The sequence below is a fragment of the Hyperolius riggenbachi genome, chromosome 11 (assembly GCF_040937935.1).
Source record: "Hyperolius riggenbachi isolate aHypRig1 chromosome 11, aHypRig1.pri, whole genome shotgun sequence".
NCBI lineage: Eukaryota > Metazoa > Chordata > Amphibia > Anura > Hyperoliidae > Hyperolius > Hyperolius riggenbachi.
In genome coordinates, this window is record NC_090656.1 from 85219485 (window position 1) to 85243749 (window position 24265).

Genomic DNA, 24265 nt, shown 5'->3' on the forward strand with positions numbered 1-24265 from the left:
AGCAACCATCTTGCTCTCTGTGCACGTTTGCATTGTGGCCAGCAGTTATGGACTTGGGCAGCATTGGAGACGGAAAGGAAGAGGAAGCTTCTGCACTGAAGATGAGTGGAGAAATGAGTGACACTGATGGCTGCTGCAGTGTGAAGGCGAGCTGGCTACTTATACTGAAAGGGGGTGGGAAACGGAGGGATTCAGGGAGTCATCTGTCTGCCTATACTAGAGGGAAAGGGGGGGGGGGGGAATAATCTGGCTACATATACTAGAGAGAAGGGGGAGGGGTCATCTAGCTACCTATACTGGAGGGATAGGGGTGAGGAGTCATCTGGCTACCTATACTGGAGGGGGTCATCAGACTACCTATACTAGAGAGAAAGGGGGAGGGGTCATCTCGCTACCTATACTGAAGGGGGGCGGCTGGTGACAGTGTCCTAGGGCGGTAAAGAGTACAAATCCGGCCCTGACCAGGTGCGTGTGTGACGTCACACGCATTTACAATTGAGAGGCGACCAGGTAGGTGGCGAACACGGCATCGCTGTGCCCATTCCTGATAGATTTCATGCTGAAATCTGAGGATAGTAAAATGTTCCATATACCTTTCTGATATAAGAACAGGAGGAGGGGGTGGCTTTTTAGTGCAAACCTATCTGGGCAGAAAACCCACTCCCAATACACCTCCAGTCACACCAACACCTCTACTTAGTGACACTTCTATCACTTCTACCATCAGGCATGAACAAAGACATGTCTTCATTATTCCAGTCACACTTAACCTTTTCTCCCTTACTAATCTTTCTTTATATTAGCAGCATTTAGAGTCTGGACATAACATTTAGCATTGTAGGCCTGATGCCCTATGCAACCATAATGTTGCTGTGCGCAGGCAGTGCATGCCAATTTTATTGTTACTAATGGCCCGTACTCACGGGCTGCAGAAGTGGCCTGTCGCCAGCACACGTGAGCGTGTGGGCGACAGGCCGGCGACAGCTCCTCGCCAGGTCCCTCCGCGTACACACGCGGAAGAGGGACCAGCGGCGAGACGGAAGCTGTCGCCGACGTTCCTCCTCCCCCCGCCGGAAGCTCCATTTACCACAATGGAGGTTGCTGTCGCTAGTCCGCGTACTCACGCGGACTAGCGACAGTTGCGGGGGAGGTGCGGCGGCGACTGTCGCCTTGCGATTGAAACTTTCAATCGCATGGCGACATGAGCGACGGGCGACAGTTCGGGGTGCGGGCGCGCGCGATGGCCCATACTCACGGGCGACCTGTCGCCGCAACACGTGCGCGCCGCGTGTTGAGGCGACAAAAGTCCCTCGTGAGTATGGGCCATTACACTAACAGTGTGTGTGTGTGTGGGGGGGGGACCGCCCAATATCCCATTAGTGCACTATGCATTACTAGGGTAATGTGCCTGTTCCCATAGCAACACATACGTTAATGTGCATGGCAACTTTACCATAGTGCTTCAGGCCCGCTGTGACAACTTTTTTAGTAGTTGAAAAACATTTATGAATACAGAGTTGTATATCTTGCCAAGAAGAGAAGATTAGAGGAGTAAAGAGGGACAGTTGTGAGCTTCCATCCCATGCTCTTCCATCATGCAAATTCTGCTGGTCTCACACTGCTACTTCTACAATGTGTTAGTAAGATTGCTGCCTTTATTAATTGCAAATTCCGTAGCTCATTTATCACCATCAGCAAGAAGCTTGCGCTTCTATGAAGATGGATGAAGAGAATGATTCCTGCAAAAATGCAAGTTAAAGTCATAAAATCTGCACCTGTTCCCAAGTGATTTGATTATTGCAGTGCTCAAAGTTGTCAGAGCTTCTGAGATTATGCGTATCAATATTAAAATGGTTCTCATATATCTGTGGGCATAATTATGTAACTGTAAAAGCATAGACACTGATTTGACATCATATTTATGGAAAGTAACTTGAAAGTATTAAGTATACCCCCCCCCCCCCTTCTCCCCATTACCCTTTGTATAGTCTGTTCTCCCCGTCCAAGTACTTTGGTCAATTTATGAACAGAAGCTATTGTTATTTCCAAGTTATATGATCACTCTGTCATTCATGATCACCCTATGTACAACGTTTTGTATTATATGAGCTCTGGGGGTTTTTACCTTCTTTCCCTCTTGTTATCCGATGTTCATGTAAAATTTTCAAAATTTTCAATAAAAACTTTGAAACAAAAAAAAAAGTATTAAGTATACTTAAAATGTACCTGAGATGACATGTGATGTGATGAGACAGACATGTGTATATACAGTGGCAAGCATACATACACCTGTGCTGTGCTCTTTTTCTATTTTCCCTGTCTGTAAGTGATAATATTTAGCTATGAAACTTACAGTCAGGTCCAATCGGGCTACAGCATCCCTCACTGATAAAGTACAGCTATAAAACAATTTCCGAAGCAGAGAACTGGGCTTCTGACAGAAAGGGAGAGATAAAAAGGTGAATAGTTAATTTTTTTTCCGCTCTGGGACTCTTGAGACACTGCAATTGAGCAGAGACAATAAAACATTAAATCTGCTTTGTGTATGTTTATACATAAAATAAAAACATGGGATATCTAAAAAAAGGTCATTTTTATGAGTAGGAAGATAATTTAGGTTGTTTATCTCATCAATTTATTTTCACCTCGGGTTCACATTACGTATCTTGTCTGAGTTCAAAATTCATAGTCACCTTGTTTTTCTAATAAAGGTACTAGTGGGGTTGATTCACTAAAGGGAATAGCATGAGTAACCTTCTGTTACGCACGCTATTTCTGTAGCGTGCTTTAAATGTAATGTGCTGGCCGAATAGCACGCGTATACACAGGAGCGCATGCTATGCAGCTATGCTGCGGGAAGTGCTATTAATTTAAGCCTCCTTGCAGGAAATAAGAAGTGCTCCTCTTCTCCCGCCCTTCGCCCCATTGCATCCAATCACTATAAAGGATGTGATACCCGCACTCTGATTGGCCCAATAGGCTGCTTGTCAAGTGACAGGCAGCCTATTGTGCTAATCAGAGAGCGGGGATCACGTCCTTTATAGTGATTAGACGCGAAGGGGCGAAGGGTAGGAGGAGAGCTCCTTATTTGCTGGAAGGATGATTACATTAATAGCGTTCGCTATGCTGCACTATCCACAGCTTAGCGTGCGCTCCTGTGTATACGCACGCTATGCGGCTAATAGCGCGCGTAGCGTGCAGCCCATTACATTTAAAGCACGCTATGGAAATAGCGCAAGTAACAGGAGGTTACTGGCACTGTTTCCTTTAGTGAATAAACCCCACTGTGGTACTAAAAGCACAACTTTAGACTGCATAACCATACTTGCACAGTGCACCCTGAATTAGCTATGCTAATACCAAGCTAACACAGGAAGTTGTTAATCAGGTGATACCATTTATTGGTCAACTTGAAGGACATCCGATGTAAAGACAGTGGGACAATGTGGTTCAGTGTCCCACTGTCAGCCCCGTTATTGGTTAGCAGCTTCTGCACATGTGTGGGCATGTGCATGTCATTTGCGGTCATACTTCCACTGACAGGAGCATTCTACACATGCGCAGTGCTACTCTGCAAGAGGCTCGTGCATGCCCAGAAGCTGCGATCCACTATAGGGCTGACATCGATACCCTGAAACACAGCGGAACTGCGACGAGGGACACATGGGGCTTGATTCACTAACCGGCGCTAAGCCGGTTAGTGTGCCTTATCTGAGGTTAGTGTGCCTTATCTGAGGTTAGTGTGCCTTATCTGAGTTAGTGTGCCTTATCTGAGTTAGTGTGCCTTATCTGAGTTTGTGTGCCTTATCTGAGGTTAGTGTGCCTTATCTGAGGTTAGTGTGCCTTATCTGAGTTAGTGTGCCTTATCTGAGTTAGTGTGCCTTATCTGAGTTAGTGTGCCTTATCTGAGTTAGTGTGCCTTATCTGAGGTTAGTGTGCCTTATCTGAGGTTAGTGTGCCTTATCTGAGGTTAGTGTGCCTTATCTGAGGTTAGTGTGCCTTATCTGAGGTTAGTGTGCCTTATCTGAGTTAGTGTGCCTTATCTGAGGTTAGTGTGCCTTATCTGAGTTAGTGTGCCTTATCTGAGTTAGTGTGCCTTATCTGAGTTAGTGTGCCTTATCTGAGGTTAGTGTGCCTTATCTGAGTTAGTGTGCCTTATCTGAGTTAGTGTGCCTTATCTGAGTTAGTGTGCCTTATCTGAGGTTAGTGTGCCTTATCTGAGGTTAGTGTGCCTTATCTGAGGTTAGTGTGCCTTATCTGAGGTTAGTGTGCCTTATCTGAGTTAGTGTGCCTTATCTGAGGTTAGTCAGAATCAGAATCAGAATCAGAATCAGAATCAGAATCAGTTTTATTTCGCCAAATACAGCAGAGCTGTAGTCGGAATTATTTGTGGTACACATGGCATAGGTGACGTAGGCAGACATACAACACATACAGTTATAAAAATGCAGTAGACAGATAAAATAAAATAAAAATAAAATAAAATGCTGTTTAAGGGCCCCGAGTCCATATTCGGATAGGAACAAGGCAGGCAGCGTCCGGGGCCGGCTAACCCGGCAGTTAGAACAGCAGGCCGGGCCGGGGGAGGTTGGAGTTCAGTGACCGTACAGCTTGGGGGAAGAAGGTATTCTTCCGCCTGGTGGTTTTGGATGGAATAGTCCTATAGCGACGTCCCAGTGGGAGGAGCTTGAAGTAGTGGCTGCCAGGGTGGGAGGGGTCACGGGAGATCATGGAGGCCCTCTTCCTCAACCTAGCGAAGTGGAGGAGATCAAGAGGCGGAAGCGGAAACCCGATGATTCTCTCTGCATCAGTTATGACTCTCTGCAGTTTCTGTTTGTCGCTGGCCGTTGCGCCCCCGTACCAGACAATGACTGAGGAGCAGAGGATGGATTCTATAGTGGCAGTATAGAAGCTGGTCAGCAGTTCCTTGGGCATGCCGAATCTCTTCAGTTGGCGCAGGAAGAACATCCTCTGCTGGGATTTCTTCTGAATTTTGGTGGTGTTGTGCTCCCATTTCAGGTTGTTAGTGAGAGTCGTGCCCAGGAACCGGACCGATGACACAGTAGAGACTTCCGTTCCTCCAATGATGACCGGACGGAGGGGGGGGGATTCCTCCTGAAATCTACCACCAGTTCAACAGTCTTTGCTGTGTTAAGAACTAGGTTGTTGTCTCTACACCAGTTGTCTATTCTCTCGACCTCGCTACGATATTCCTGCTCCCCGTTGCTTCCAATTAGGCCAATGATAGTGGTGTCGTCTGCGAATTTTATGACCTTCACAGAGTCAGTGTATGAGATGCAGTTGTTGGTGTACAGGGAGAACAGTAGAGGTGACAGAACACAGCCTTGTGGAGCCCCGGTGTTGGTGGTACGTACGCTGGAGTAGTAGTTGCCAAGCTTCACCTGTTGCGTTCTATTTGTCAGGAAGTCCTTGATCCATGCTCGGAGAGTAGGATCAACTCCAAGTTGCATCAGATTGGTGATCAGGATGTCTGGGCATATCGTATTGAACGCCGAGCTGAAGTCTAGGAACAGGATCCTGGCGTAGGAGGCCGGGCTGTCCAGGTGCTCAGTGATGTATGCCATGCTGACATTGATGGCATCCTCCACGGATCTGTTTGCCCTATATGCAAATTGGAGCGGGTCTAGAAGGGCGTCCGTGGACCCCTTAAGGTGGGCAAGGACCAACCGCTCGAGGAGCTTCATGATGTTAGAGGTAAGGGCCACTGGTCGGAAGTTATTGTGCTCAGTACTGCCTGTTTTTTTTGGAACTGGTACAATTATAGACCTCTTTAGGCAGGAGGGAACTGTACCGTCAGATAGTGACTGCCTGAACAGGGAGGTGAGCACAGGGGCTAGCTGGTCGGCGCAGGTTCGCAGGCAAGTAGACGACACACCGTCCGGGCCGGAAGATTTCCTGGGGTTCAGCTTCCGGAGGTGCCGGAGTACAGCCGATTCCAGAACAACGCTAGGAGCCAGGGCGCCGAGTTCGCCAGAGGGAGGGGTCGATGCTGGATGACCCGCGGGCTGGTTGTGGTGTTGCTCAAACCTACAGTAGAACTCATTGAGCTCCTCCGCCAGTCGTTGGCTAGGGGTCGCCGATTGGGATGCTGGTTTGAAATTCGTGGCTGCTCTCAGGCCTTTCCATACCTCCCGTGTGTTGGTAGACTGGAGGCAGAGCCCCAGCTTCTCGGCATAGGCCCTCTTTGCCGCTCGCAATCCTTTTTTCAGGGTGAGCCTAGCCTCTCTGAATTCCTCTGGGGAGCCAGACCTGTGCGCTTCCTCTTTGCGTTTCCGAAGTCGGCGAAGCTTGTCGTTGAACCACGGCTTGTTATTGGGGTAGACTCTGAAGGACTTGGATGGAATACATGCATCTTCACAGAAGCTAATGTAGGAGGTGATATTCTCAGCCCATTCATCAAGGGTGGGTGCCTCCAGAGTTCCCCAGTCGGTGGTTTCAAAGCAAGCTTGGAGCTCCAGTTTGGCATCTGCTGTCCACTTTTTAATAGTTTTGGTGACGGGCTTTGATCTCTCCAGGAGCCTCCTGTAGGTGGGGATCAGGTGTATTGTGTTGTGGTCAGAGTTCCCCAGGGGGGCTCCTTGGATGGCCTTATAAGCGTTCTTGTGGACCGTGTAACAGTGGTCCAGGGTGTTACAGTTCCTGGTAGGGCAGGTGATGTGCTGCTTGTAGAGGGGCCTCACGTACCGAAGGTTTGCCTTATTGAAGTCGCCCAAGATGATGAAAAGGGCCTCAGGGAGGGCTGTTTCCCACCGCGAGATACAGTCGTTGAGTACTTGCAGGGCAGTCTTTGTGCATGCGTCAGGGGGAATGTAGACCCCAACGAGGACAAGGGAGGAGAACTCCCTCGGGGAGTACCGAGGCCTGCATTTTATGGCAAGGAGCTCAACATCTGGGGTACAGGCCTTGTGGAGAGTGGTGGTGTTGGAGCACCAGGAGGTGTTTATGTAAAAGCAGATACCTCCGCCTCTCGTTTTCCCTGAGAGGGCTGCATCACGGTCTGCTCTTTGGAGGTCGTAGCCAGGTACCTGTAGGGAGTTGTCAGGGATGCTGTCGCACAGCCAGGTCTCGGTAAAACAGAGAACAGGGGTGTTCTTGTTGATCTGGGGTTTGCTGCCGAGTAGGAGGAGCAGCTCATCCAGTTTGTTGGGGAGTGAGCAGACGTTAGCTAGTAGGATGGCAGGGACAGGGGAGCTAAGGCCTTTCCTTTTGAGTCGGACCTGGGCCCCCGCCCTCCTTCCTCTGTGGCGGCGTTTGCTAGGTGCACACTTGGCGGAGAGATCTTTGATGTGTGCGGTGACGGCATTCCACAGGGAAGAGCCTGATGGGGGGTACTGGCTGGCCGGGGGTTCCCATTTAAGAAGGGCTTCTCTGGAAAGGATGGTAGTCCGTACTGCACCCATGGCATACTTTCCCCAGTACATAGCACAGTGTGCGGGCCGGTAGGTGGGATGAAACAGGCAGCACAGTATATGAAGCAGCCAGTAGATGTGATGCGAGGCAGGCGGTGGTATGGTGCAGCGGCACGGCCCAGACTATAGCACAGATAGATGGTATGGAGCAAGCAGAACGGCACAGTGGTGCGAGGCAGGCGGTGGTATGGTGCAGCGGCACGGCCCAGACTATAGCACAGATATGGGTAGCACAGGTAGATGGTATGGGAGAATAGCAAACAGAACGGCACAGTCAGTGGCACAGGTACATGGGAGGGAGCGGGCAGTACAGCACGTGCTAAGGCACACAAGATGGTATGGAGCAGGCACAAGGTGGTGTGTGGCAGGCACAGATGGCATGGAGCAGGCACAGATGGCACAGAGCAGGCACAGATGCATAGAGCAGGCACAGATGACATGGGGCAGGGACAGGCACAGATGACATGGAGCAGGCACAACACAGCACAGTCTATTTCAGTCAGAGGATGGGGGGGACGAGCGTCAGAAGCACACCCAGGGCAGAACTCACCAAGGAGAGGCTTGTGGCATGGAGTCCTCCAGGCGGGCGATGTGCTGTCCCGGAGGCCAGGTTGATGGTGTGCAGGCCGGTGGAGCGGAGCCCTTCCTTCCCCTCTAGGCGGGATGCAGCTCCAGAGTTGCTGGTGTGCAGGTCGGCCCACGTGGTTGCTGGTGTGCAGGCCGGCCCGCGTGGATGCAGGCCAGGCCACGTGGGTGCAGTAGGGGGGGGAACGCTCCCACAGATGGATGGGGAGCAGGCCAAGGAGGTGCTTGTTTGTCCGGGAGGCAGCCGAGGGCGGCGAGCAGGTTGCTGGGGCCGCAGGGCAGTGTCGGGATCTAGAAGCTGGCAGTGCTGCGACAGTCCGGGAGCCAGAGTGAGCTGGGGATGCGGCCTTTGGGAGCGCAGCGGGTTTCCGGTGCAGCGGCAGGCTATGTGGGCGGACACCGAGGAGCAGCGGGCACGTTGCAGGAGGCGGGGGGTGCCGACAGCCAGGATCCGGAGAGTAGCAGCTGGGAGATCCACTGGGTGCAGCGACGGGCTGTGTCCAGGAGCCGCCGGGAGTCAGGAAGGAGCCACCGAGTGTCGAGAGCCGGAGCGCAGGAGGTACCCGGTGCAGTGGGAGGCTATGTGGGCAGCCAGAGGAGCAGCGGACAGGTAACAGGAGGCTGGGGGTACCAACATCCAGGATCCGGGGAGTTGCGGCCGGGAGACACTGGGTGCAGACCGAGAGCCGCCGTGTGCCCGGAGGCGGGAGCAGAAGCGGCAACAGGTACCAGGAGAGCCTGTGGCTAAAAACTGCTAACTAAAGCTAAAACTTAACTAACTTAAGATAAAAAGTATCTAAAAACAACTAAAAACATCTAACATTGTCGGAGCCATGTGACCGAGGCGACCTGCGTGGGCGCCATCTTGGTAGTTGCCTTATCTGAACTTAGTGCCCCTTTAGTGCACATTAAAAGATGCACAAAGCTACATCGCGCACTGCATAACATCGCAAAATAACATCGCACCCACTATACTGTACATGATGCGACCTTAACCCATTCAGGTTCCGTCGTTTTCACGTTAGAAATGTTCACGTCATTCATTAGCCTATAACTTTATCACTACTTATCACAATGCACTGATCTATATCTTGTTTTTTCCGCCACCAATTAGGCTTTCTTTGGGGGGTACATTTTGCTAAGAGCCACTTTACTGTAAATGCATTTAAACAGGAAGAATAAGAAAAAAATGGAAAAATGCATTATTTCTCAGTTTTCAGCCATTATAGTTTTAAAATAATACATGCCTCCATAATTAAAACTCACGTATTGTATTTGCCCTTATGTCCCTATCACAATGTATGGCGACAATATTTTATTTGGAAATAAAGGTGCATTTTTTCCATTTTGCATCTATCACTATTTACAAGTTTAAAATAAAAAAAAATATAGAAATATTTCATCTTTACATTGATATTTAAAAAGTTTAGACCCTTAGGTGAATCTTTACATTTTTTTTTTATTATTGTAATGGATTTTTTTTTTATAGTAAACATTTTATTTGGGTACTTTTTGGAGGGTGGGAGGTAAACAATAGATTTATAATGTAAATGTGTGTTAATTATTTTTTTTTTTTCAGGTGTAGTATTACTTTTTGGCCACAAGATGGCGGCCATGAGTTTGTTTACATGACGTCACTCTAAGCGTAGAATGCGCTTAGAGTGACACATCGGGAAGGGAACGGCCAGAAAAGGCGCAGCTTCCGAGAGAAGCTGTTGCTTTTTCAGCGGGGGAGAGGAATCAGTGATCGGACTCCATTGCCCGATACATTGATTCCTTGGCTACCGAATCCGCGGCCGGGAGTGCGCGTGCACGCGCACAATCGGCCGCGGTTGCATTGTTCCTGGACGTAGAAACTACGTCCAGGAACCAAAATAGGTTAAAGTCGCATAGGATGCGACCTAAACGGCGCATCAGTGCACAGTTATCGTTGCATTCTATGCAACCTTATGGTCGCATCATATACAGTATAGTGGGTGCAACGTTATCGTCGCACCGCACGCAAAGATCGACGCATTACGCTGTGCGCGCTGTTCAGTGTGCGATGTTGCTTTGTGCATCTTTTAGTGTGCAAAAAGCTACTTAAGGGGAACTAAGTTCAGATAAGGCACACTAACCTCAGATAAGACCACACTAACTCAGATAAGGCACACTAACCTCAGATAAGGTTAGCGCTGTAGTTTGTGCCCACTAAGTGATAAGGCACACTAACCGGCTTAGTGCCGGTTAGTGAATCAAGGCCCTGGACTTCTGAGGGCTGGAAGAAGCCCCAAGTAAGCAAAGCTGTATATACTGTCTTCATCTCTGATGTCCATTAAATGAAAAAGTGTACGTTTTCTACTAAATAGCCTTCTTCACGCACAGCTTACATACATTTGAAAATCAGATGGAGCGACTTAGATTTTTATTTTTACAAATATAAATGTCATTAAGATGCATTAATTACAACGTGACATAAAAATGTGGCTAATAGGCTGTTTTCCCCAACAGAACAGAAGACAGAACTTCACTTCCCCTGTGACACTGGTCAGCTTGTCAATAATTCACTCATCAGAATATTTCCCTGTGACACGAGGGCAGTGGGAACTCCTTTTTGCCTCAGGTAATAAGATTATCCCTACCTCCTCCCCATTGCTGCTATGTAATTCTATCCACTCCCCAAGTACTTTATTTTCAAGGTTAAAATTATGGTCATGTGACCATGATGGCTATGCCGTCTAGGTGTATGTTACCTCAAGCAAGCTATTCATAAAAAGACATTCAATCTTACATTGTGCTGTTAGTGCGTTTACAATTTATGGACGTTTCATAAAGTGCATGCCGTGATTTGCACACATAGCATAGTATGCACCCAATGCTAATGATACTTCTTTTATATGCATAATCACTACAGGTAATAGGGGCAGTGTATGTGTTGGGCGCGTACAGCTCTTACGCTATCTGTGTAAATAGCAATACGCAGGTTCCCTAATGCCTGTTAAAGCTTGCCTTGGCTGTTTTACCAATGGACTTTGAGGTGTAGATGTTTGAAAAGGATAAGTGGATATCACAGTACAGCTTTGCTGCAAGCACACCAAATTTCAGCAAGCCATATATTTATTTAATCCATAACAATCATCAAATCCAATATCCTATAACGGCTCATTTCAATGCAATAGACAGATAAATAGAATTAGCCATGGCCAATGCACTCACAACTATGGCGATGTGTACACTGCAAGCGGCTGGTGAATATTGCTGAAAATCTATATTTGGGCATTCATTGTGACCATGTAACATAAATCTCTCCCTCTTTTGTTCCCTCTGGCTCAGCCTAAGTGATTAAGTGACCACATGACACAAGATCAAGACATACATGTAATAAAGGCACCTGAAAAAAAGGGTGCCAGATATTACCGCTAGTAGAATGCCAGTAAAATTACCGATATTCTACTACATAATTACCATAGTAAAATATCGGTAATATTTTACTATGACCTAACCGTACGCTCACACAGAACCCTCCCTCTACCGATATATAATACTTAACCAATCCTCTACCAATGCCTAACCCTAAACCCCCCATGGTGCCTAACCCTAACCCCTCCTCCTGGAGGCACCTAACCATAAAAAAGAAACCTGTGCTTAACTCTTAACTCCCCCCCCCCCCCCCCCTGCAAGACCGTGATTAGCAGCAATGAGTGGAAATGTGAGCAGTTGAGGTGTCCGATAAAATAAGGGTCTTTTTTTTTTTTTGTGGCTTTTATTGTTGCCGTGTGTGGCAGTGCCCTTGTTTCCAGGATTCCTTGGGTGCCCTTTTTTAGCATTTGAAAGTACCATTCTTTCACTCTGTAGTTCTGGTTTCTGTTCCTAATAAAAAGGTAACGATTGTGGGCCACTGAATGGACCTTATAGACACCTTTATTGACCCACGTTTCCCCAAAGAGTTTCCAAATGCAAAAGTAATCCTAAAGCTAAATCTGCTACACATCAAAAGAGCTGAACTAATTTTAAGCGTTTTACTCACCACTAAAAAGAAATAACAGCTCTCTATATATAAACAGATGTGTTTATGCATTGTGGCTGGGAATACCCTAATGTATTTTTAGAGACAGAGGAAATTGGATAGTGAGCTAGGTTCTTGGTGCATGTTATAAATGAATAGCTGTCTGCAAGATGGATGCCTGGGTATCGGAAACTGATATATTCCTCTCCCTGGTGTTCATGTGCTACTAATCAATGTGACACAGAATCTCATGTGCTCAGATTTTCATCCACAGCCATTTCTCTGCATGTTTGCCATCTGATCCCAGATATTGCTATTAAAGTACAAAGCATGTATAATGTATGTGCAGTGCATGCAGCTGTTTTCTGTTAATGTCATGTGATTGCTAGAGACAGGTAGTCTCAGAATAGCATCATTTTATTAGTTTATGTGTTTTAAACCATTTATGTTGGACATGTGACCTGTGAGCCCTTCATTGATTTCCATAGTGGATCTTCTGCCCTTAAAGCTGAACTCCATTTCAGTAACAATAACAGCAAGGCGTTACTTCGTTATAAGAGCAATTATTTACGTAACTCCAAGTCAGCATTTCTGTAATGATCGATAAGATCTTACTTACTTACATGTATTGCTTGGCAGTGCTTCCTCCTAAAGAACCCACTACCAGAAGAAATGTACATTCCTGTAACTAGTGGGGGCCCCCAATGTCTTACTATCCCTCCAATACAGGGTTTACATGACATTCCCCAGTAGGGCTGTGCTCACATCTGACTCTAAGTTCTCCAGAGCTGCTCTGTAAACATGCTGCTTCTCCCTCCAAAGTCAACTGTAGCAGGGAAAGAAAGGAGGCAGTGCTGTGAGCTGCAGGATACCGGCAGACATTCTGGTGTCTCAACTTGTGCCTGACCCCAGACACTGCACTGGCCCTGGTCTGAGTGGGGATTCTGGGCAGCTGTCTGCGTTTTCCTTTGGATTGAATGTACCCAGTGGTGGAAGGTAGTATACACACTCCATGCTCTGCTCGTCATGAATGAAAATGAGATTGTGCTAAAAGGTAGGCTCACAATGGCTGTTTTTCTTTTTTTGTCTGTGTGTGGGGGGGGTATCATGATGGCCAGACTTGTTATGGTAAAGAATAATAGTTGCATCTGTCATGGGGGAGAGACGGAGGGGAGTCATGGTGGCTGCATTGTTAAGGGGGTCATGGGGGCAGGACTGTTATGATGGAGATCTTGATATCTGTACCAATTCTTGTGGGGGTAGGGGAAGCCTTCAAAACCATTAGTGATGGCAGAAACATTCACCCAAACAGTCACCGTTCGTCATCTCGCCATAGACGCTAACAGAACAGGCCGTTCGTGCCCGCCCTATACTTTCCCATAGGGCCATTTTTTGACTCTTCACCCTAAAGTCAGGTGACACAGGATGGTCAATCTGACCTGATTCCCGGCGGCTATTTTCACTCTTCCTGTAGTCAGTGTAGGGAGAGGAACTGTTCCTTGCTGTGCTGCAGATACAGGAACAGTGCTAGATAGACTGTATTGTTATATTGTGCTGTTTGGCTTGGCTGCTTCCTATGTGCTCTGCAGCTCGCAGTGCACCAGCTAGGGACCCCCAATAGTCCTTTTAAGGGACTCATCCTGACTAGATAGGCTGCCACCAGCTCCCCCCCCCCCCCCCCCCCTATAATCCTTTTGAGGACTCATCATGACCACAAAAGTAATCCTGTGTACTGACATTGACCCTGCTGTGTGCTGTACTGATATTTTGTTGCATTTTGTGGTGTGTGTTGTAGTAACTCACTGTTGTAGCGTCACTGTTATAGCCCACTGTCACTGTGCATAAGTGATTAATTGTCACTTACCCCCACACAGTGTCAAATTTACCTTCTGTGCATTACTTTCAGTGATATATCAGACAGTCAGTGTGTGGTTAAAAAAAAATTGACAGTGTTACGGACATTTTTGTCACTTACTGATTGTAGATTAGCATACGTTGCTACACCAACACACCCTACTGTGCGTTACTTTCAGTAAAATATTAAGCAGTCAGTGTGTGGTTAAAAAAAAAATTACAGCGTCACGAACATTTTTATCACTTACTGATTGTTGATTAGCATACGTTGTTACAACAACACAACTTACTGTACAATGCCTGATTTTCAAAGTAATAACCGTGGCGCCCCAACAAATGATAGGTGCAGTGCTGCTGTGTGAGGACGAATCCTTGCATCCAAACAGTCAATTGTATAAAGTAAACACAGCGCTACTGTACTCTTCTGGATAGTTGATATGTTTCTCCACTCCTCCACCTGTATGCACTCAATGTGCAGATAGAGCAAACAGGGAGGCTTTTTAATGGAATATACACAACTTTTATTTCTGGATAAAAAGGCACATACAGGCAGTCCGAGGATAGGCACTTACTTTAAGAGGGTCCCAATCCACTTAGGACCCTCTCTGGATGATAGCGCTTCCCACTCAAGGTGGTACTTAGGCCCCTCAACTCGATCCTGTGTCTCTATTGCCCGCTCCTGTCCCGACTAGTTTCGGCTATTGCCGTCTTCAGGGGATAAATAGCTCCTACTGTGGAGGCAACTAACAATGTTAAGGGCTGGTTCACACTTGCAATAAAAATGAATCCGTTGGTATGCTTTTTGGAGCAGACAAAAGAATATGAACGGATCATAATGTTAAAAATATTGGCAATCTTGACTCAATAAAAACGGAACTGTTGGATACGTTCCTGAAAACTGAGGAGAGAGTCCAAGCTTGACTCTTTTTTCCGGGGAGTGGATCCTCATGGAGGCAATGAAAGCCAATGCAAAAATGGATCTTCTGTTCCCGCAAGCCAATGCAAAACTGGCTCTTCCGTTCCCGCACAGAACTGCACACAACTTCCCGCACAAATCTGCACACTGCACACATTTATGCCAAAGCAGATTGCCTAAACTTCCTGCTCCTCTCCTCAGGGCTCGAGCAGGACTACAAACATGCCGACCAAGCTTTTTTTTTAATGTGAACCCTCCCAATCATACGGGGTTGCAATGTGTTGTTCAGAAGATGCACTACCAAATCGACTCCCAAAACCCTCCCAAGTACATTGAACAAGGCTTTATATAGTTAAAAATCTGCTTGGTACAGCATAACCACTCCCACGTTCTTCCTATTGGTCAAAAAAATCCATTACCATGATAGAAACACCCATAAGGAAGTGCACATTTTTGCCATTTGTTTAAATGGATTGGAAACGTGTGCTACAAAAGCACAAGATTGTGAAAAACGGATCAGTTTTCAAAAAACTGGTTCCGTTTTTAAATGCACCCGTTTTGATGCCCTGCAAGTGTAAACCGGCCCTTACTCTGCCACATTCTTCTGGCCCATGCTACTGACTGCAACTAACATGCCATTAGAGTGGAAACATGTTGATGACATAAAATTTTAATTGTTATAGATAAACTGGCAAAACCACATATTTCAGGCCTCTCTGAGGACTGGAGTTCTTTTCTGTCAGGCAGGAAGGATGGTGTGGCTGTAGAGTAGAGATGTCGCGAACCTCCGATTTTCGGTTCGCGAACCGGGTTCGCGAACTTCCGCGGAAGGTTCGGTTCGCGGAAAAGTTCGCGAACCGCAATAGACTTCAATGGGGAGGCGAACTTTGAAAAATAGAAAAAATTATGCTGGCCACAAAAGTGATGGAAAAGATGTTTCAAGGGGTCTAACACCTGGAGGGGGGCATGGCGGAGTGGGATACATGCCAAAAGTCCCGGGGAAAAATCTGGATGTGACGCAAAGCAGCGTTTTAAGGGCAGAAATCACATTGAATGCTAAATTGCAGGCCTAACGTGCTTTAAAACATCTTGCATGTGTATACATCAATCAGGGAGTGTAATTAGAGTACTGCTTCACACTGACACACCAAACTCACTGTGTAACGCACCGCAAACAGCTGTTTGTGTAGTGACGGCCATGCTGGACTACTACACAACATGGCGAGATTGCTCTTCCTCACTCAGTGATGTCAGGTAATGTGTGACTTCCTTCTCAACTTTCCATGGCATTGTTAAAAAGCTTACGTTTTGTTTTTAAATTACATTTTCTACTTGCTGTGTACTTGTTCAGTACCGCTACAATGAGAACCCTGTGGAGGCGGGCAAGTCTGCCATTGTGACCCCGGGTAATGGCCGGGGAATAAGGGGTTTGAATCCGGTGTGGAGCTTGAGCAACGGCTACCACTACACATCCAAGGAGGGCAGCGGGAAGGCATGCACGCCCGCCCGCCCCGAGGTAGTGACCAAAAATAACAATACAGGAGGAGGACTTTCGAGGCCCTGCTGTGTATTTGAAATGAATGTACTTTAAATCCTTTAACGAGAACCAGTTATGGCGGGCAAAGATGACACCACATTCCTTTCATGAGAATCATATGGAGGCGGGCAAGTCTGCCATTTGTGACCCCGGGTAATGGCCGGGGAATGAGGGATGGAATCCGGTGTGGAGCCTGAGAAACGGCTACCACTACACATCCAAGGAGGGCAGCAGGCAGGCATGCACGCCCGCCACGAGGTAGTGACCAAAAATAACAATACAGGAGGCGGACTTTCGAGGCCCTGCTGTGTATTTGAAATGAATTAACTTTAAATCCTTTAACGGGAATCCATTATGGAGGGCGAGTCTGCCATTGTCACCGCGGGGAATGAAGGTTGGATTCCGGCCCGAAGTGGGAGCCTGCTGAGACCCATGCTGTAGCTGCCCTGACCGTGCTTTGCAGACCAGGCATCTGTGGTCAGATGGACCCTTGAGCCAGCGGAAGACAAACCAAGTCGAAAGCATTTGCCAAGAATGTTGTACGGAGGGCAAGTTTTTTTGCCCTTTTTATACATTTTTTGAAAATGATAGATGGTTGTATTTTTAAATTGTTTGAAAGTTTAGATGGTTGTATTTTTAAATTGTTTGAAAGTTTAGATAGTTGTATTTTTAAATTGGTTAAAAGTGTATCCATTCTTCCTCCCCCCAGCCACGAACAATACCATGGGAACGTGGAGCAGCAGAAGCCCCCTGTGACGGCTGCCGCGGTTGTTCTCCGCGGCTTGTCTTTTGAGGGGTGCTGCTTTTCCTCAGGTGTTCTTGCCATAGCTGTTTGTGCCTTCTCTCCAGGTGCTTTCGTAAAGCACTTGTCCCTACGTGACAGTTGGCCTTTCCACGGCTCAATTTTTGCTGGCAGAGACAACAGATGGCTTTGCTCCGATCTGAGACACACACGTGAAAAATTTCCAAACCGCTGAGCCCCCCTGGGCTGATGGCGCTACGGTGGCATCAGCAGCTGACGTTGAAGGGCATGTTGGCTGTCTGGCCATAGCGGGCGATACATGACGCCGGACACTGGCCGGAGTTGGAGCCTGATCAACGTCTACCACCACACATCCAGGCAAGGAGGGAGGCAGGCAGGCATGCACGCCCGCCCCGAGGTAGTGACCAAAAATAACAATACAGGACTCAGGAGGACCTTTTGCGGCCCTAATTGAAATGAATTAACTTTAAATCCTTTAACGGGAATCCGTTATGGAGGGCAAGTCTGCCATTGTCACCGCGGGGAATGAAGGTTGGATTCCGGCCCGAAGTGGGAGCCTGCTGAGACCCATGCTGTAGCTGCCCTGGCCGTGCTTTGCAGACCAGGCATCTATGGTCAGATGGACCCTTGAGCCAGCGGAAGACAAACCAAGTCGAAAGCATTTGCCAAGAATGTTTTACGGAGGGCAAGTTTTTTTGCCCTTTTTTTAATTTTTTGAAAATGATAGATGGTTGTATTTTTAAATTGTTTGAAAGTTTAGATGGTTGTATTTTTAAATTGTTTAAAAGTGTATCCATTCAAGTGCAAGTTATGCACTGACTGCCAGATATAATGTGCAGTCACAGATGCAGTGAAAGGTATGCAGTGACTGCAAACAGCCGTTTGTGTAGTGACGGCCGTGCTGGACTGGTGCGCACCATGACGAGAGTGCAGGTGATGGTGGCTTTTCAGCCCATGTGCTCGCCCGGCTGATGTAGCTGAATGACAGAACAGTGACTGTCCAGCTAATCAAATTTGGTCTGACCACAATGAAGCAACGACCTTATTATCTTTTGTGTGCCACCCCCACCCGAGATACTCAAATAGCCAGCGGTCATTGCTTCATTGTGATGCGCAAGCCCCTTCACCGCGGCAAGGTAATGATCACGAAGGGGGATGGGCACATGTACACGCACCAGAAAAATTAGTGTAGCGGCCGCTGCTAGCAGCGGCCTTAAAAATTCAGGAATCCGCCTAGAGTCCTGGACCCTGTTGGTGGTGGCGGAGAAGGCAGTCAAGCGGCCTGCAGGCAGAGATGCTGTGTGTGGGGACTGACTTAGTCTTCGGTCATGCAGTAGCCCACCGTGATCCATTCCTCATTCATTTTGATAAAGGTCAGGTACTGAACACTGTTGTGACTTAGGCGACTTCTCTTCTCAGTAACTATGCCTCCAGCTGCACTGAAGGTCCTTTCTGACAGGACGCTTGCGGCAGGGCAAGAGAGAAGTTGTATGGCAAATTGGGACAGCTCTGGCCACAGGTCAAGCCTGCGCAACCAGTAGTCCAAGGGTTCATCGTCGCTTTTCGCAGAGTCTACATCCACACTCAAGGCCAGGTAGTCGGCTACCTGCCGGTCCAGGCGTTGGTGGAGGGTGGATCCGGAAGGACTATGGCGAGGAGTTGGACTAAAGAACGTCCGCATGTCCGACATCACCCTGAGATCGCTGGAGCATCCTGTTCTTGCCTGCGTGGACTTGGGAGGAGGAGGGTTACTGCCAGTGGTACCTTGATTGCGTTGTGCAGCCACATCACCCTTAAATGCATTGTAAAGCATCATCGACAGCTTGTTCTGCAAGTGCTGCATCCTTTCCGCCTTTTGTTGAGTTGCTAAGAGGTCCGCCACTTTGTGCCTGTACCGAGGGTCTAGTAGCGTGGCCACCCAGTACAGGTCATTCGTCTTGAGTTTTTTGATATGGGGATCGCTCAACAGGCTGGACAACATGAAAGAGGACATCTGCACAAAGCTGGATGCAGACGTACTCTCCATCTCCTCTTGCTCTTCCTCAGTGACGGGACACAACTCCTCTTCCTCCCCCCAGCCACGAACAATACCACGGGAACGTGGAGGAGCAGAAGCCCCCTGTGATGGCTGCCGCGGTTGTTCTCCTTCTGCCGCCTCTTCCTCCTCCACAGAAACACCTTCCTCATCATCACCATCATCAGAGTCTGACTCCTCTCCTTCCCCACACGACTACTCTTCTTCCTCCTCCTCCCCCCTCTGTGCTGCCGCCGGTGTTGTGGAAACATCGGGTTCGTGTGTAAATGGCTCCCACGACTCCTGCTGCCCTAACTCTTCTTGTTCACGCTCCGCCACAGCTGTATCCACCACTCTAAGCACGGCACGCTCCAGGAAGTAGAAGTAGGGGATCAAGTCGCTGATGGTGCCCTCATCGCGACTCACCAGTTTGGTCACATCCTCAAAGGGCTCCATGACCCTGCATGCATTTCGCATCAGTGTCCAGTTGTTGGGCCACAACATCCCCATCCTCCCAGATTGTGTCCTTGTACTGTAATGATACAGGTACTGGGTGACGGCTTTCTCCTGGTCTAGCAGGCGAGAGAACATCAGCAGGGTGGAATTCCAGCGAGTCGGGCTATCGCAAATCAGGCGTCTCACCGACAAGTTGTTTCTACGCTGAATTTCCGCAAAGCGTGCCATGGCCTTGTAAGAGCGCCTGAAATGCCCACACAACTTCCTGGCCCTCTTCAGGACGTCCTCTAAGCCTGGGTACTTGGACACAAATCTTTGCACGACCAGATTAAGCACATGTGCCATGCAGGGTATGTGTGTCAGCTTTCCCAAATTCAACGCAGCTATGAGATTGCTGCTGTTGTCACACACCACGTTGCCGATCTCAAGCTTGTGCGGGGTCAGCCATTGCTTCACCTGTTTGTTAAGAGCAGCCAGGAGAGCTGCTCCAGTGTGACTCTCCGCTTTCAGGCAAGACATGTCTAACACTGCATGACACCATCGCACCTGGCATGCAGCATAGGCCCTGGGATGCTGGGGCTGTGTAGCTGGAGAGGAGATGGCGGCACGAGCCAAGGAGGAGGAGGAGGAGGAGGATGACGACAGCGAAGCGGTGATAGCAGGTGGAGAGGAGGTGGCTGGAGGCCTGCCTGCAAGCCGTGGAGGTGTGACAAGTCGGTCCTCTGCGCAGCCACGTACTACCTGCTTGCTGCCATCAGTCACCAGGTTGACCCAATGGGCTATGTAATGTAGTGGCCCTGCCCGTGCTTGGCAGACCAGGCATCCGTGGTCAGGTGGACCCTTGACCCAACTCTGTGTGCCAGAGATGACACCACTTGCCTCTCAACTGCACGGTACAGTTTGGGTATGGCCTTTTGTGAAAAATAATTGCGGCCTGGTATCTTCCACTGCGGTGTACCAATGGCCACAAACTTACGGAAAGCCTCCGACTCCACCAGCTTGTATGGTAATAGCTGGCGAGCTAATAGTTCCGCCACGCCAGCTTTCAGACGCCGGGCAAGAGGGTGACTGGCAGACATTTGCTTCTTACGCTCAAATACTTCCTTCACGGACAGCTGGGTACTGCTGTGGGCAGAGGAGAAGGAACCGCTGAAGGGAAGAGGTGGTGTGGAGGAGGGTGGCTGTGAAGGTGCAAGGGAGAAAGTGGATGAAGACGATGCACCTGAAGGAGGAAGAGGAGAAGGAGGGTGGCTTGTCTTTTGAGGGGTGCTGCTTTTCCTCAGGTGTTCTTGCCATAGCTGTTTGTGCCTTCTCTCCAGGTGCCTTCGTAAGGCACTTGTCCCTACGTGAGAGTTGGCCTTTCCACGGCTCAATTTTTGCTGGCAGAGACAACAGATGGCTTTGCTCCGATCTGAGACACACACGTGAAAAAAATTCCAAACCGCTGAACCCCCCTGGGGTGATGGCGCTAGGGTGGCATCAGCAGCTGACGTTGAAGGGCATGTTGGCTGGCTGGCCATAGCTGGTGATACATGGTGCCGGACACTGCCCCCAGCTGTTTCTGAGGACGAGCTCCCTCTGCTTCTATCATGGAGTTGTCTCCTCCTACTCCTCTCTGACTCCTCCTCTGAACTTTCCCCCTGGTCATCTCCTCTACCGGGAACATATGTGGTATCGGTATAATCGTCATCATAATCCTCCTGGCCAGCTGCGCTTTCCTCAGACACCTCCTCAAGTGCACTAACTTCAGGTGGTCCACCATCATCCCCATCCACACACGTTACGTCCATACTATCGCCACCTAACTCAGACGTATGAGGTGCTGTACCTGCGCCTTCTTGTTGTTGTTGCAGTAGTGGCTGGGAATCAGTGATTTCATCACCACCACCAAATAACTCCTGCGAAGTGTCAAATGCAGCGGATGTGGTGCTTGTTGTAGCGCTGGTGGCTGCGGGAGATGAGGTGTTCTGTGTTAAATACTCAATCACCTCTTCATGATTTTGGGAAGTGATGGCACGTGCCTTCTTCTGAGCACTGTATTTTGGGGCAGGTCCTGCCGGTGCCTGGTGGCCTTCCTCTGGGTCTGCCTATACCTCTTCCTCTACCTGGTTTGTCCATTTTGTCCATCTCGGGGGTATGCTAGCTATATGCAGTGAGGTGGGTTCTCACTCAAAACAACAGGTAGTTAGATGCAGTGAGCTGGGTTCACTGAACAGTAAAGGTACTTAAGATGCAGTGAGATGGGTTCTCACTCAACACAACAGGTAGTTAGATGCAGTGAGGTGGCCAGCAGGTGGGTTCACACTCAACACAACAGGTAGTTAGATGCAGTGATCTGGGTTCACTCAACACAACGCTAGGTATATGCAGTGATGAGGTGGGTTAAGTAAACACAACAGGTACTGGGTAGTTAGAGGCAGTGAGCTGGGTTCACTGAACAGTAAAGGTACTTAAGATGCAGTGAGGTGGGTTCTCACTCAACACAACAGGTAGTTAGATGCAGTGAGGTGGCCAGGTGAGTTCTCACTTAACACAACAGGTAGTTAGATGCAGTGAGCTGGGTTCACTGAACAGTAAAGGTACTTAAGATGCAGTGAGGTGGGTTCTCACTCAACACAACAGGTAGTTAGATGCAGTGAGGTGGCCAGGTGGGTTCACACTCAACACAACAGGTAGTTAGATGCAGTGAGCTGGGTTCACTCAACACAACGCTATGTATATGCAGTGATGAGGTGGGTTAAGTAAACACAACAGGTACTGGGTAGTTAGAGGCAGTGAGCTGGGTTCACTGAACAGTAAAGGTACTTAAGATGCAGTGAGGTGGGTTCTCACTCAACACAACAGGTAGTTAGATGCAGTGAGGTGGCCAGGTGAGTTCTCACTTAACACAACAGGTAGTTAGATGCAGTGAGCTGGGTTCACTGAACAGTAAAGGTACTTAAGATGCAGTGAGGTGGGTTCTCACTCAACACAACAGGTAGTTAGATGCAGTGAGGTGGCCAGGTGGGTTCTCACTCAACACAACAGGTAGTTAGATGCAGTGAGCTGGGTTCACTCAACAACACAACGCTAGGTATATGCAGTGATGAGGTGGGTTAAGTAAACACAACAGGTACTGGGTAGTTAGATGCAGTGAGCTGGGTTCACTCAACACAAAGCTAGGTATATGCAGTGATGAGGTGGGTTAAGTAAACACAACAGGTACTGGGGTATATGCAGTACTGGGTAGTACAATGTGCAGCTCCCTGTCACACACACACAGGTAGTCACTGAATGTGCTGGGCTGCTGGCAGTGGCACACACAATATCAATTAGCAAGGCTGTGCATGCAACAAAAGTGTCAGTTTGACACACAGAAAAAAAAATGTACAGGTTTAGCTCTGAAAAGAGTTGTTGCTGGGTGCTTTACAAGCAATAATAATCAGTCAGGAGCAAGCAAAGCAGCCTAGAACCTAACTAATCTGTCCCTAGGAGAAAAAGTCTGCAGCAGCTGTCCCTTTCCTCTCTCTAGCAGGCACACGAGTGAGTGTAATGGCCGCCAGACCCTGCCTTATATAAGGGGGGGGGGGGGCTCCAGGGCTTAGTGGAGCCTGAATGGCTACAATGTGCCTGCTGACTGTGATGCAGAGGGTCAAAGTTGACCCTCATAGTGCATTATGGGGCGAATCGAACTTCCGCAAAAGTTCGCCTGGTGCAGGCGAACGCGAACCCCCTAAGTTCGCCTGGAACCGTTCGCCGGCGAACCGTTCGCTACATCTCTACTGTAGAGTGGCTTTTCTCGCACCACACATTTTTCAGGCCTACAGTGGATGCAATTACAGTGTTGTAATAGACCCCATTTGACATGGCATATTTAAAACAACAAATTTGGAAGACATACAATTTTTAAAAATCGAATACATAAATTAGGAATGACAATTTCTTCAGGCGTCTCTGAAGACTGGAAGGATGGTGTGGCTGTGTAGAGTGAAGTTGTGAAAAACGTGGCACGTTCAGTTGAAATATTTGAAATGTTGAAATTTTAAATTTCACAGAAACTTTCAAACTGTAGTAGACTGGGTACCAGCTATAAGTGTAGGGGTGCTGGGTGCAGGTACTGGGTGTTATATGGGTGTAAATACTTGGTGCCATGCCTGTATTGGTTGCTGGCTTTGGGTGGGCATTTTGTCATGTGCAGGGCCGGTTCTAGACTTTTTGCTGCCTGAAGAAAACTTGTGACGATGCGGCCCTTCCCCCCCCCCCCCTTGACTTGTAATGATTACACGGCACCCAACAATTGACACATCGCTTTATCGCTGCCGTGGGGGGGAGTTTGAGGGCAAAAAAACACCCTCCGTATAGGTAAGTAGCCAGGTATAGTTGTCCCCTGTATAGGAATCCAGATACAGGTGCCCGCAGTATAAGTAGCCAAGTATAGGTGCCCCGGTATAGGAAGCCAGGTATGGGTGCCCCAGTATAGGTAGCCAGGTATAGGTGCCCCCCCCTTATAGAAAGCCAGATATAGGTGCTCCCAGTATAGATAGCCAGGTGTAGGTGGCACTTGGTGGGAGGAGGTGGGTGACACTGCTGGGAGGGGGCCGATATCATTCCTCCATCCCTCTCCATGGGCCCCCTCCTGTGTCCGCTGGAAGGGATGGCTCAACGATGCGTTTTGTAAATTTCTAGCCTGCTCCATGCAATGTGTCCATGCTTCTTGTCTGTCGGCCCCACTATGGCCACTAGATC

General features: G+C 48.5%; 1 long non-coding RNA gene across 1 annotated transcript in view; it reads left to right on the forward strand.

The window, feature by feature from the left end:
• The first annotated feature begins 1483 nt into the window (after nucleotides 1–1483).
• The window catches only part of LOC137538526 (uncharacterized), a 141828-nt gene continuing 119046 nt past the window's right edge, over nucleotides 1484–24265 (forward strand). Inside the window, exons 1-2 of the long non-coding RNA XR_011024818.1 lie at nucleotides 1484–1636; nucleotides 10506–10617. This is a non-coding gene — a long non-coding RNA (uncharacterized lncRNA). The remainder of the gene's footprint in view (nucleotides 1637–10505; nucleotides 10618–24265) is intronic.